Source organism: Acomys minous (genome assembly GCF_964271855.1).
Source record: "Acomys minous genome assembly, chromosome: 6".
Taxonomy (NCBI): domain Eukaryota; kingdom Metazoa; phylum Chordata; class Mammalia; order Rodentia; family Muridae; genus Acomys; species Acomys minous.
Genome location: NC_140487.1, coordinates 42,064,856 through 42,079,013, shown reverse-complemented (window position 1 = coordinate 42,079,013; position 14,158 = coordinate 42,064,856).

Below are 14,158 nucleotides of genomic sequence, written 5' to 3'. Positions count from 1 at the left end.
GGTGTGTGTGTGTGTGTGTGTGTGTGTGTGTGTGTGTGTGTGTGTGTAGGGAGAGGAACAGGCTAGAGAACATGGATATAATGTCTTGGTAAAACAGAAGAAGAGCCAGCTGTGAGGAGAATGCCAAATGCTTGGATTCACCTTGGATGTGTATTTGATGTGTTCTGGATATGGGGGCTGCTTGGTAGTGTTAGAGGAATCCCGTTGCTTTTTTTTTTTTAATCCCTCTAACTAGCACTGCTAATTAGCTAGAAGACCAAGGTAAAGGTGAGCCAGCCTCTGAGGCCAAAAAAAGAAAAAAGAAAAAAAGAAAGAAAGAGGAATAGAATTAGGTGCTATGGGACCAGTCACTCACTTCTCTGCACTAGGGAGGCTGAGGGAGGAAGGCAAGGGTGGGTCTACCTAGTAAATCCAAGGAGACCAAGACAACTTGACTTTCCTTCAGGCTTCTGCCTTCCCAAACCCCAAGTCATAGAGCCTGTTAACAACAGAACCACTGGATTTGTGCCTTTATTGGCCTGGGTCCTAGCAGCTTCTGTCCGGTTCAGTAGTCATGGCAAGAGGATCCCAAATTTGAATGATTTATGGAAGTCTGGGTTCTGGACTCAGCTGAGGATGCATTTTCAGGAACCTAGCTGGATGAGAAGCCTGGCAGCTGAGAGCGGCAGTTCAGCAATGACTGGGTGGCCAAGACCATGGGGAGTGCAAAGGCAGGCCGTGCTGAGGCGGGTCCTGGAGTCCCGGCTTCCTTCACCAGTCCTGAGCCCCAAGCTCCCGGCATTAGAGACAAACTGTTGTTGTTGAGAGAAGTATCGGATGTTAATTGTGTGCTGGCGTAAGTGTAAGAGAAATGCTGTAGACAGATGACAAGAAGTTAGCACCTCAGGCAAAGAGCTCAACAACACTCAATTTCAGGGAACCTAGTCAGAAAAGTAGGGTGCCCCTACATTAGACATCTTTTACAGCCTTAAACACTGATGGGCCCTAGTGGGTCTCAATTCCTGCTCCCAACTGCTATCCTGCTGAGGAGAAACCGCTGGTCCAGTGGAGAGCCCCAAATAAAAGAACAGACTTAGGAAGCTTTGTCAGTCCACTGTGTTTCTGTTGAGCGGAGCTTAACAAAACAAAAGCTGTAAACAGGTTTGTAGGTATGCATGTTTATTTAGTATTTATCTGCTCTAAATATGGTTTTATTAGCTGATTCAAGGCCCCTGAATTGAGCAGTGTCCAAAAGCTGTCTCTTGGCCAAGTTCAAACATGTCAGCTCCCTATGTGGGTATTCCCCGTGAATTTTATTCATTCTTCAGTGTATTCAAACTTGTTTTTGAGCCATAGGAAGGGAGTCATATTTGGCTAGTAGAGATTGTGTTTAGTTCATTGAGTATGCATTGCAAAAGTTTAGCAGTCAATGCCCACCTGAATTCCAAATTGGGAAGTTAAATATTTGTTTTTAATTTTCTGGCTCAAAAATGTTAACGAACAGAAACGGATTCTTTCTGCTTGAGTGAGGCTCCTAGAAATGCGGCTGGGATGAAAACCTTCCCCTAAAATGGCATCTGCCCCTTGTCCTGACACACCATATTTGGAAACTTAACTCTCAGAGGATAAGTCAATATTCGAAAATAAAAAAACAAGCGCAAGCCTTTGAACAAGAAGGTAGCATTCGCGTCTTAGGAGCTTGATTAGAAGCACATTCAGGTAAGAATACAGAAAGCACTAGTAGCAGAGGCCCCTTAGCGGCTGCCCTTTAAAGACGGAAGGAGGGAGCTCAAGGTCTAACTTGCAAACTGTTTTCATTTTGTTGTATTAACATATTCAAACGAGTCATTTAAAACAAGCAAAACGCTCTTTTCTTCACTAACTTCAACTAAAGGAAGGAAACACAAGCGGCTCCGGCTCCGGGGTGACGTGCTCCACCTGATCTGGGAACAGAGAAAACACTTCCTGTCAAGAGAAACCAAACTGGAAACACTTTGAAGCCTGGTGCTGCTCCATGAATATTGGAGATTTGACCCATCTGATCACAACCTGTCACGGAGTGCCAGCAGTCTCTAACCTAGAACTTGGGCAGGCAAGATTCCCAACCTTATTGGCACAGCAACCAAGGCAATAATTGGGTTTTGACTGAAATGGCAGTCTTTCTTCTCTCAGTGGAAGCAAAGATGGGATGTGTGGGGCTAGGATTGCCAGTGAGATTCAGAAGATCTAGAATGGCTTTCACAAAAGACCCAAAGGGTCTGTACTCTGGTCCTTGCAGAGGCATAGAAGTAACACACACACACACACACACACACACACACACACACACACACACGATATGAGCTCCTGGCTGTGGGCACTTTTCAGATGGTGCCCACTGGTCCTCAGAGGCCCATACAGCTCTCTAAGAAGTCCACCTTCTGTGGGCATCTGCACAGCTCGTGTGTGTGTGTGTGTGTGTGTGTGTGTGTGTGTGTGTGTGTGTTGAGACAATAGCTATATGCAACCAGAGCAACACAGGCTTTGGTGAGTCAAACAGCAGCAAAATCCCAAGAAGAGAAACACCTCCTGATGTTGAAACAGCAAGGGGTGGGGAGGTGGTGGGCACTGGTCATCGTGAGGCAATTCTTTCGGCCATGTTACTCTGTAGACAACACTATCATAAATATACATCTCTCTGATCAGGGCTCAGGGAACAGGCGTTTGCTTTCTAGCTAAGGCTGCCTGCCTTCTCTGGATATTGCATTTGTTGGACGGCTTGAAATCTCCCCTTTGAGGACTCTTGGAAAGCCCTTCCGGTGCCCAGCTTTGCCTACTGGAGCCCCAGGGGGCCGTTGGCAAGACAGAAAGGGATATGGGAGGTATTTTCCTTTTTAATTTTACTTGACCTTTTCTGTTAACAACAGCGGGCCTGGCAGCCGGATTTTCCCAATCACCCGCTCCACCTGTGCGCTCATCACAGACAGACACTACGAGGCGTGTGTGGTGTGTGTGTGTGTGTGTGTGTGTGTGTGTGTGTATGTGTGTGTGTGTGTGTGTATGTGTGTGTGTGTGTGTGTGTGTTCGCACGACTTCCCTTTACACTGCTAAAAGAAGCCCAAGTGTGGGCTTTAGGTTGAGCCCACCTGTGTGTGCTGGGGTAGTGTGGACACCGGGCATGGGCGTGTCGCAATAGCGTGTCTGGACCTGACCTATCTCTCTCAAGCAGGCAGACCTTGGTGCCAGTATGCTAGAAGGACGAGGGTAGAGGGTGTTTCAGGGAAAGCCGAGAGGCGATTAGGCTTCGCCTGGGAGTCTGAACTTTTCCACCTTCCCTAAATGACCTTTTCGAGTCCGCGGTGCGCGATATTGATTAGGTCTTCCTTTGGCTCCGCAGTCCCCGCTCCGCTGTGCAAAATGAACCATCAGTGGACGCTATTGATCGAGCCTGCTCTCCACCGCTCTCCATTCACACGTCCCCAAGTAATGAATTCGTCCATTTAAAAACATTACAAGGAATATTGGAGATTGACTGCCAGAGGAAGTGACACTTGACCCCGGTATCCTGCGCCCCGGAGGGGCAGCCGCCGCATTTCAAAATAGCAGTCCCCAAGCAGCTTAGCAGAGCCGCTGCGGAGGCCTGTCCTTCTTGGTACTCTCCAGGTTCCGCTCCTCGCTCCTTCCGCCTAGCACCCCTTTCCCGATTCCACACCTTTCTGAGGCTGCCTTTGAATCAAACTCACTGGAGTGGCGTGAAGCAGGCGCCAGGGATAAGAAACACTGCGCCGGCTACCATAAACAAGGATGCCCTGGCTCACGCTCCTGCGCTGCTTCCCACTTGCGCGCCAAGTGTAGGGGAAGCAGCCTTCCCCTGCGCAGGTAGCTGCAAGGATCCGCCGCCCCTTCCACGGCTTAGGAGGCTCACGTGGAGATTCTGGGAAGCCCCACCATGCTCCAAAAACCCGCCTGCATGGTCCGGACCGGCCACGAAGGTCACCTTGTCTAGCGGGGAGCTGGGACCCAGAAATGGGAAGGGACTTCTTCTCCTTCCTCAGATGGCTTCCCAAAGAAAGGACTGGAAAAAGACGAGGAGATGAAGGAGTGGGCCAGCGGCGGCTCTGCACCCCTTTAAGGCTGAGCATCAGGGACCTTCACAAGCTGGACTAGATTCCCGGGTGGGCCTTTTCAACTCGAGGTGGATGGACGTTGTGCAGGAGTTGGGGCTATGGGATCTTTTCCTCTGGTCTCCAGGCCGCTGAACTGGGAAGTCTGGCTCCTCCTTTTGTTCTGGCCAGCTGTAATTTAACATAAAATGCCTATTACGATCGCGACAAGGGCGACAGTTTCTCCTTGTTTTGCCATCAACTAACAGGATTAGCCAACAAGAGCGAGATTTCAAATTAACCATAAAAATTACAAATCGCAATTCATTTAGCTGCCCATTTACTACATTAAAAACATAAATAAATGAGTATGCGTATTCGGAGGGTTAGAACGCAAGCGAGGAAACCCAGGGGTTGAATCCAAGCTTGTGGGCTTCAAGGCTTGGGTGCCAGGAGCGTGGGCAGCAGGGGTGGCACTGTCCACTGAGGCGGGGTAGAGGCTCTCAGGGGTCCATAGAGGGACATGAAGAAAGGAGGAAGTGGAAGCCTGTGCTCTCTCGGAGCTGCTGGCAAGCGCTGGCAGGTCCGCAGAAGGTGCCTGAGCTCTAAAAGCTGGCGTGCTGCTTTTGGTAGTGAGCTAGGAAATAGTCAAATTGTTGATTCAAGCTCAGTGACTCCTGGCTTTTTAGGGAGCAGGCCACAATAGAATGGCAACACCCTTTATGGAAGTAGGCTCTTGCTTGCAGCACCCTTTGGCTCTTTAGTGGAACAGACCCTTTACTAGGCTGCGTTTCCACCTATGTGCAGAGCCGACAGGGCCTGGGAAAACAAAAAGAAAAACAAAAATAACCACTGTTGAAGGTATAGTGGTTCTAGAAATCATAAGACTAGCCTGTGAAAATAAAGTAGGTGGGCAAATCCAAGATGGCTGCCCAAAGCTGGCTTTTTGTCTGGGTAGCAGGACTGCAGTGACTTGCAGAGGGAGCACCTGTGCTGCAGGCTCCAAACTGCAAGTCTATGGTTCCCAGATCACCACAAACTAAAGCTGGACAACAACAGAAACAACAGAAAACCTACTGAGAAAACCCAAAGAATTATTAGGTCTTACTTCAAAAGCCTGTGTGCCACAAAATTAGAAAATCTAGGTGAAACGGACAATTTTCTTGATAGATTCCACTTACCAAAGTTGAATCAAGATCAGGTAAACAAGTTAAATAATCCTATTACCCCTAAGGAAATAGAAGCAGCCATTAAAAGTCTCCCAACCAAAGAAACAAACAAACATACAAACAAACAAACACAAAAAACTCAGTGACAGATGGCTTCAGTGCAGAATACTACCAGACCTTTAAAGAAGAGCTGCTACCAATACTGTTCAAACTCTTCCACAAAATAGAAACAGAAAAACACTGCCAGACTTATTCTAAAATACACAAAGACCCAACAAAGAAAGAGAATTTCAGACCAGTTTCCCTTATGAACATTGTTGCTAAAATACTCAATAAAATACTCAAAAACTGAATCCAAGAACACATCAAAAATATCATCTACCATGACCAAGTAGGCTTTATCCCAGACATGTAGGGGTGATTCCATATATGGAAATCCATACGTGTAACCCATCATATAAACAAACTGAAAAAAAAACCACATATCATCTCATTATATGCTGAAAAAACATGTGACAGCATCCAACACCCATTCATATTAAAAGTCTTGGCGAGATCAGGGATACAAGGTTCATACCTAAACACAATAAAAGCAACATACAACAAGCCTATAGCCAATATCAAACTAAACAGAGAGAAACTTAAAGCAATTCCACTGAAATCAGGGACAAGACAAGGCTGCCCACTCTCTCAATATGTCTTTAGTAGAGTACTTGAAGTCCTAGCTAGAGCAACAAGACAACTTAAGGTGACGAAGGGGATACAAACCAGAGAGGAAGAAGCCAAATTATTCTTGGATAATATGATAGTATATATAAATGACCCCAAAATCTTAATAGGAAACTCCTACAGCTAATAAACACCTTCAGCAAAGTGGCTAGATGCAAAATTAACTAAAAAAAGAATCAGTAGCTCTCCTGTATACAAATGACAAACTGTCTGGGAACGAAATTAGGAAAACCACAGCCTTCACGATAACCACAAATAGTATAAAGTACCTTGGTGTAACTCTAACCAAGCAAGCGAAAGACCAGTATGATAAGAACATCAAATCTCTGAAAAACAGAAATTGAACACGATACTAGAAGGTGGAAAAAATCGTCCATGCTTGTGGATTGGTAGGATTAACATAGTAAAAATGACCATCCTACTAAATGTAATCTGCAGATTCAAAGCAAGTCCCACAAAATACCAACACAGTTCTTTACAGACTTTGAAAGAACAACTCTCGACTTCATATGGAAAAACAAAAGCCCAGAATAGCTAAAACAATCCTGTAGAATAAAAGAACTTCTGAAGGAATCGTTACCCCTGATTTCAAGCTGTACTTCAGAGCAACAGTAAAAAAAAAAAAAAAAAATGGCAGCCTACTGGTGTAGAAACAGACCAGTAGATCAATGGGATCAAACTGAAGACCCAGAAATAAATCCACACACCTACTGACACTTGATTTATGACAAAGCCAAAACCACAAAATGCAAAAATGATGGTATCTTCAACAAATGGTGCAGATACACTAAATCTATTAGAGGAGAACGTGGGGGTCAGCCTTGAGCTCATTGGCACAGAAAACATCCTCCTGAAGAGAACACCAACAGCTCAGGCTCTAAGATCAGCATTTAATAAATCGGACCTCATGAAACTGAAAAGCTTCTGTAAGGCAAAGGACACTGTAGTAGGACAAGACAGCCTACAGACTGGGAAAAGATCTACACCAACCCTACATCTGACAGAGGGCTAATGTCCAAGTATATAAAGAACTCAAGAAATTAAACACCAACAAAACAAATAATCCAATTGAAAAATGGGGTAAAAGCTAAACCATGAGTTCTCAACATAGGAATCTCCAATGGCTGCGAAGCACTTAAAAAAATAAGAGCCAGGAGCGGTGGCACAGGTCTGTAATCCCAGCACTCACGGAGGAGGCAGAAGCAGATGGGTGTCTGTGAGTTCCAGGTCAGCCTGGTCTATAAAGTGAGTCCTGGACAGCCAAGGCTGTTACAGAGAAACCCTGTCTCAAAAAACCAAAACCAACCAACCAAACAACCCCAGAAAAACAAAAACAAAGCAAAACGAAGGAAGGAAGGAAGGAAGGAAGGAAGAAAAGGAAGGGAACCGCTCAATGCCCTTATGTCATTAGGGAAATGCAAATCAAAATGACTCTGAGATGCCATCTTATACCCTCAGAATGGCTAAGATCAAAAACTCAAGTGAGAGCACGTGCTGGTGGGGATGTAGAGAAAGGAGAACACTCCTCCACTGCTTGAACAACCACTTTGGAAATCTGTCTGGTGCTTTTTCAGAAAATTGGAAATACTATTACCTCAAGAGCCAGCTATATCACCTCTAGGCATATATCCAAAGGGTGTTCTACCATAAGGACATTTACTCAACTATACTCGTAGCAGCCTTATTCATAATAGCCAGAAACTGGAAACCACCCAGATGTCTCTCAACTGAAGAATGGATAAAGAAGTTGTGGTCCATTTTACACTATGGAACACTACTCAACCATTAAAAGCAAGGAAATCATAAAATTTGCAGGCAAATGGATAGAACTAGAAAAGATCATCCTGAATGAGGTAACCCAGACCCAGAAGGACACTCATGGTATACACTCACTTAAAAAGCAGTTATTATCCATATATTATAGGACGTCCACACTGCAAATTGCAGGCTCAAAAAAGCTAAGTAACAAGGAGGGCTCAGGGGAGGCCTTTCTTGATCCTCACTCAGATGGGGAAATAGAATAGAGAGCAGAAGTGGACGTAGAGAGGGACGTAGGAGATGGTGTGAGGAGGGAAATGAGAGTTGGGGGACCAGATGTGGGGAGAGTGGGGAGAGAAGGGGAGAGGGCTTGGGGAGAAAAGGGAAGCCAAGGGTGGGAGCATCTCTGAGACGAGCTGGAGACCTGTGGCAGGGTAGGCTACGGGGAGGATACGGGGCTGTCTCTAGCTGAGCCTCCTAGAAGGTAACTGAGGAGGCCACCTTCTAGCCAGGCAGGACCTGTAGTGGTGGGAGGGGAGCACCAATCCACCTACAAAGCCTTCAACCCAAAATTTACCCTGCCAACAAGACGTGCAGAGACAGAGACTGAAGATAGAGACTGAGGGTATGTCCAACCAATGACTGGCCCAGCCTGGGACCCACCCCAGGGGAGAGAGCCAATCCCTGACACCATAACGATACTCTGCTATGTTTTCAGACAGGAGCCTAGCTTAACCTTTCTCTGAGATTTCCCCATCCCACAACAATCGCATCAGATGCTGAGACTCCCAGCCACGCATTAGAAGGACTCAGGGAGTCCTGTGGAAGAGTGGGAGGGAATGCTGCAAGACCAACAGAGTCAGCTAAACTAGACCCATGAGAGCTTACAGAGACGGAAACACCAACCAAGGAGCACGCATGGACTGGACCTGGGCCTGAGGGACAGTTTGATCTTCCTGTGGGTCCCTTAGTAAGTTGAATGGGTGCTGTCTATAGACTCTGTTGCCTGCTTTTGAGCACTTCCCATGGGTGAGGCTGCCTTGCCTGGCCTCAGTGGAGGAGGATGAGGTCAGTCCTGATGCAACTTGATGTGCTGGGGTGGGCTGGGGGCTCCCCTTTTCTGAGGAGAAGGGAAGAGGGAGAGGAAAGAAGGTGGGGGGGGAGGACCAGGAAGAGTGGTGGACAGGGGCTATGATAGGGATGTAAGGACCAGCCTGTGGCAGGAACTAGTAGTGCTGCCGGAGGGATGTGGAGGTGTGGGTCAGGTGTGGGCATCACGAGATTCAGCTTTACTGAGGCAAACCTGGTGGATAGGAGTTCCTGATATCCCAACGTAGCCAAAACTGACTGAGGGGGAGTGTGTGAGGGTACGATCCTGCTCTTCAGCAATAGGGCCTCTCCCACAGCTGCCTGTCAATGTGAGCGTGCCTAACTTCTAGTGAATGACCCTAGACAGACAGAAGAACTGCAGAAAGACTTGGCAGCCCTAGTCTTGGCCTGGACGGGAACACAAGCATGAGGAAGGCAGGCCACACACATCTTGTCATCTATTAGACAAGGGTCCTTTGGTCTCACGTGCTCTTTAGTCTCTCCCAGCAGAATGGTTCCAGATGTGAGCTCAACGTCTTAGCCCTTGTGGGCAGCTGGCCCAGTCAATCCATTTGTCTCTATCTATTATTGAGCAGTGGGGTAAGCCACTTGGAATTCTGTCTCGGACACCTGTTCCCACCAGCAATTTGTGTTCCTAAGGCCCCCTGCCTTCTTGTGGGGAGACACCAAGACAGTTGGGGTGAGGCTATCCTTGCCAAGCCAAAAGCCCCTGGAGTCATAAGAAAGAAAGCTAGGAGCCATGTGTCTGACTGCACATCTGGAGGACTGAGCTCCCTGGCTTCCTCTGCTGTTCCTTCCAAGGCTTTGCCATGTAGACACCTCACCATTAGGGTTAGGCAGTGCCAAGGGCCCAGCCCAGGCAGGACTCACACTGACCTCTGCTGCCCTTTCCTTAGACTTCAGCAAGGCCAGCGAGCCCCATCTTACCTTTCTGGATCCAGTCAGTGCTAGCTAAGGGTGTGTTGGAGAGAAGGGAGAAAGGCCTGGAAATGAGGTGTAGAAATAGGGATGGGGAGATGGTGCTGTGGGTGGAGTAATTGTGCAAGCACGGGACTTGAGTAGAGATCCCAGCACCCACTTACTGGGGCAGTAGAGACAAGAGGATCTCTGAGACGTACTGGCCAGTCAGTGTAGCTGAGGTGGTGAGCTCCAGGTTCGGTGAGAGACCCTGTCTCCAAAATGAGGTGGAGCACTACTGAGGAAGGTGCTGGATGTTGACTTCTGATCTTTAGCGTACATACACACACACACACACACACACACACACACACACACACACACACGTGCGCGCACACACTCACACATACTCACACACAAAAGCAGGCACACATGCACACACACATACACACATATGCACACATGCACACACATGCATCCATACACAAATAGGCACACATGCACACAAACACACACACACAAACATGCACACAAACAGAGGAATATCAACAGGAGTAGGAAAGGCTCTGACCTGGGGGCTTCACTCACAAAGACTCTCAGGCCATAGTGTATCCAGCCTGGTCCTCTGGACAGTGGTAGGATTAGTTTGACCTCTGATGTGCCCTCCAAGCTGTACACTGCATCTTCTTTGCTGACCCTCCTGGACTAGGTGGATGGGACAGGATCCCTGTGGTGGAGCAGGAGGTACACAGAAAGCTACCAAGGCCATAAGTCCTTAAGGTCACAGCCCTCCCGCCCAGGTGACTGAGGCTCGCCTAGATGGTCCCAGCACAGCGTTATTGTACAGGACTCACGGGGAGTTGGATTTCCTGCCTTCAAGATCCCTTGCCAGCTTCCACTGACTTTACTGATGAGGGAGAAACCCAAGCTCTTGACATTCACTTTGTCCAGACTTGCAAAATTAAAGTTTAAAATTAAAGTTTAAATTAAAAAGGGAAGGCTCTAGCTGTGAAGGGAAGGTGCCTGTAAGCCCTGGGGGCAGCAGGCACGTGTCTTTGAAGTCTTGGAGCTGGGCTCCTTGGCACTATGCAGGTGGCAAATGGATTTTCATTCACGGAAAATCAAACCTGGGGCCTGTCGTGGGAAGAAGATGAGCGGGGCTGAGGCGAGTCTGTCTCACAACCTGAAACCTCTTCCCTACTTGGGGATGGTCAGCCTTGATTCTAAGCTGCGGTGCACAGGGCAGTGAGATTCAAAGGTCAGGCCAGGCCCCAACTCTGGAGCTCCTCCTTTACTCCAGAATATGGCGTTTGTAAACTTACTCCCACAGCAGAAACCTCTGCCTAGAATCTTCCTTTATCGTCGCTTCATTTCTTTGTTAGTTTGGACTAATTGATCTTTCCCTTGGTCTCCTGTTGGTCATTTAGGTTAGGGGACCTGGTGACACCACATGGATAAGAATGCTCTCAGTGGCTGGCATTTGGCCTTGTCCCTCTCAAGTTTTTGGGCTTCTCACCACGGGTGCCAGAATGTTCTAGCAACACACTCTGCAGTTTTATTCCTTCCTCGTTTAAGGACCACTGGACCACAGTTTACAAACCAGTTTTGTTAGCTTCATCTCAGAGCCTTTAGGACATACCCGTCCCAGATCCTAGGGGCCTTTCGGCTTACAGAAGCCTGACTTTTGCTCCTGGCTTCAGTACTGGCAGCCCCATAGCCCTGGAATCCTACACACACACACACACACACACACACACACACACACACACACACACACACACACACACACATACACACAGGTGTGTGCTATGGAACAGTACGTCTCCTGGAGCTGGAGTTCCAAGCAGTTGTGAGTTGTCTCATGTGGGTGTTAGGAACTGAACTCAGGTCTTCTGGAAGAGCAGTAGATGCTCTTAACTGCTGAGCCATCTCTCACCTGTACGATAACTTAAGACAACGGTTGACAGGCTGGTTGGCTATGACCCGACACATGGCCATCAGGACCTTAGCTGCTGTCTAACGCAGTCCAGGCAGCTCTTATCTCTTCATGAGATCATTGGCAACCTACACCTTTTACCTTTACACAGACACCCGGTTAGCTTGAAGGGCTACCCCACAGCCAGACACTAGAAATATACAAACGGGGGCTAACGGAATGAAGGCCCAGGAGCCTGCCTGGGATGGCCTGCCAGGCTGGAGGCTGTCCTTGTGGGAGTCAAAGGTAGAGACTGCCCCTCCCTGGTGGCTCCCAGTGGCTCAGGTCTATAATTTCCAGTTATTTGGTATGTGTGAAAGGGCGGGTTTGTGAGTCCAAGGCCAGCCTGGGTAACTTAATGAGATCTGGTCTCAAAACATTTAAAAAAAAATGGGGGCCGGGTGTGGTGGTGCACACTTTTAATTCCAGCACTTCCAGGAGGAAGAGGCAGGTGGATTGCTGTGAGTTCTGCTGTGAGCTCTGCTGTGAGACCAGTCTGGTCTACAAAGTGAGTCCAGGACAGCCAAGGCTACACAAAGAAACCCTGTCACAAAAACCAAAACAAACAAACAAACAAATGGGTTTGGGCCTAGTAGTGGTGGCTGATGCCTTTAATTGCAGCACTGGGGAGGCAGGGGCAGGAGGATCTCTATGAGTTCAAGGCTAGCCTGGTCTACAGATCGAGCTCCAGGATAGCCAAGGCTACACAGAGAAACTGTTTTGAAAAACAAAAACGAAAAAGGGGTTGGGGGTTGGGATATAGCTCAATGGTAAAGAGCTTGCCTAGCATGCATTAGGTCCTAGGTTCAAGCCCAGGTAACTAACATGAGCTCTCGGGGACACACACACACACACCCTAGATCTGTGCCTGTGTGTACTGTCAGTTAGCTGTATGACCTTGCAGCCACCTATCTTTTCAGGACAAATAAGAAGCTGCTGCTCACCCTGGGATAGGCATCAGGCTCTGGGCCTGCAGGGAAGCAGAAGGATCATCATGGCAGCCTCCAGGCAGGAACAAAGTTACCCGTCAGGGCTATTGCTTGGGTTGGCTGCTGACCTAGTGAAGATGTGGCAGTGGGCCTTTCCTCCTCTCTGTTGGTGTCTTTCAGGGGTTTGAGCTGGTCTGAGGAGGCAGAGCATCCCTGGCAATGGGGGTGTGGCTCAGGAACAGACTCCGTGAATGCAGTATTTCACCAACTCACACTTCTCACAACCTCAGGGTATTTGGAACAGAAGATATGATGGGTTAGGTTAAGATGAGGTCATCATGGGGTGGGCATGGCCTAAAGGCGATGGCTTGTGTCCTCAGTAAGATTTCCTGACAAGTAGGACACTGATAGTTATGCCTAAGCTGAAAGGAGCCAAGAGAAGGATTGGGCAGGGTTGGCTGGCACATGACTGGAGGGTGCTGCCTGCACAGGATTTCTCAGACTCCCTCCCCAGGCCTGCAAAAGCATGCATTTTTGTTAGCTGCCACCCATGGGACTTCGTTACAGAGACCAAGACAAGTCACTCTGGAGACACCTTCTCCCAGCTGCAATGTCACTTTAGCCTCTCTTGTGTCCTCACCTTTCTGCCCTAAGGAAAGGAGACATAAAGGCCTTGGAACATGAAGCAAGGGAGCTGCCTCTCTATAAACCAACCCTTCTTTATTTGTCCTCCTGGGGCTGCAGCAGAGTCTTGCACACACTCATAGCCGCAGGGAGCAGATGTTTGTCGCACCTGTGGGTCCTGGAGACATGGCACTCAGGGCCATAGAAAAAGCAGCAAGCAGTGTGCTAGGTGAGGGGAGAAGAGAGTATGGGACAAGGCTTAGGCCATGGCCCCTAACATGAATGCCATGGACAAGCAGGCAGGCAGGCAGGCAGGCAGACAGACAGGCAGACAGGCAGGCAGGCAGGCAGGCAGGCAGACAGGCAGGCAGACAGGCAGACAGGCAGACAGGCAGACAGGCAGACAGGCAGACAGGCAGGCAGACAGGCAGGCAGACAGGCAGACAGGCAGGCAGGCAGGCAGGCAGGCAGGCAGGCAGGCAGACAGGCAGACAGGCAGGCAGGCAGGCAGGCAGGCAGGCAGACAGGCAGGCAGGCAGGCAGGCAGGCAGACAGGCCATGATAGCCAGGTTAGAACTGGCTTCTGTGAATAATCACAGTAGCTCTTCCTCACGGTGACTGCTAGGGGCTGGGATGTGACCCTGAGATGCAGGAATGGTGCCTCCTCATCTGACCATGGGCACTTTGCTGACCACCAGGTATCAGAGGGATGCTCTCCCTGGGATGGTACTTCCTCAAAGAGCTGAGTAGAAGAACCCTTCCCGGCCAGGAACGATATGTGTGTGTGTGTGTGTGTGTGTGTGTGTGTGTGTGTGTGTGTAGGACAAAGTCAACATCTAGTGTCTTCTTCAGTTGCTTCCCACCTTCTTTAGTTTTTGAGTCAGGCAGTTGTCTTATGTGGGTGCT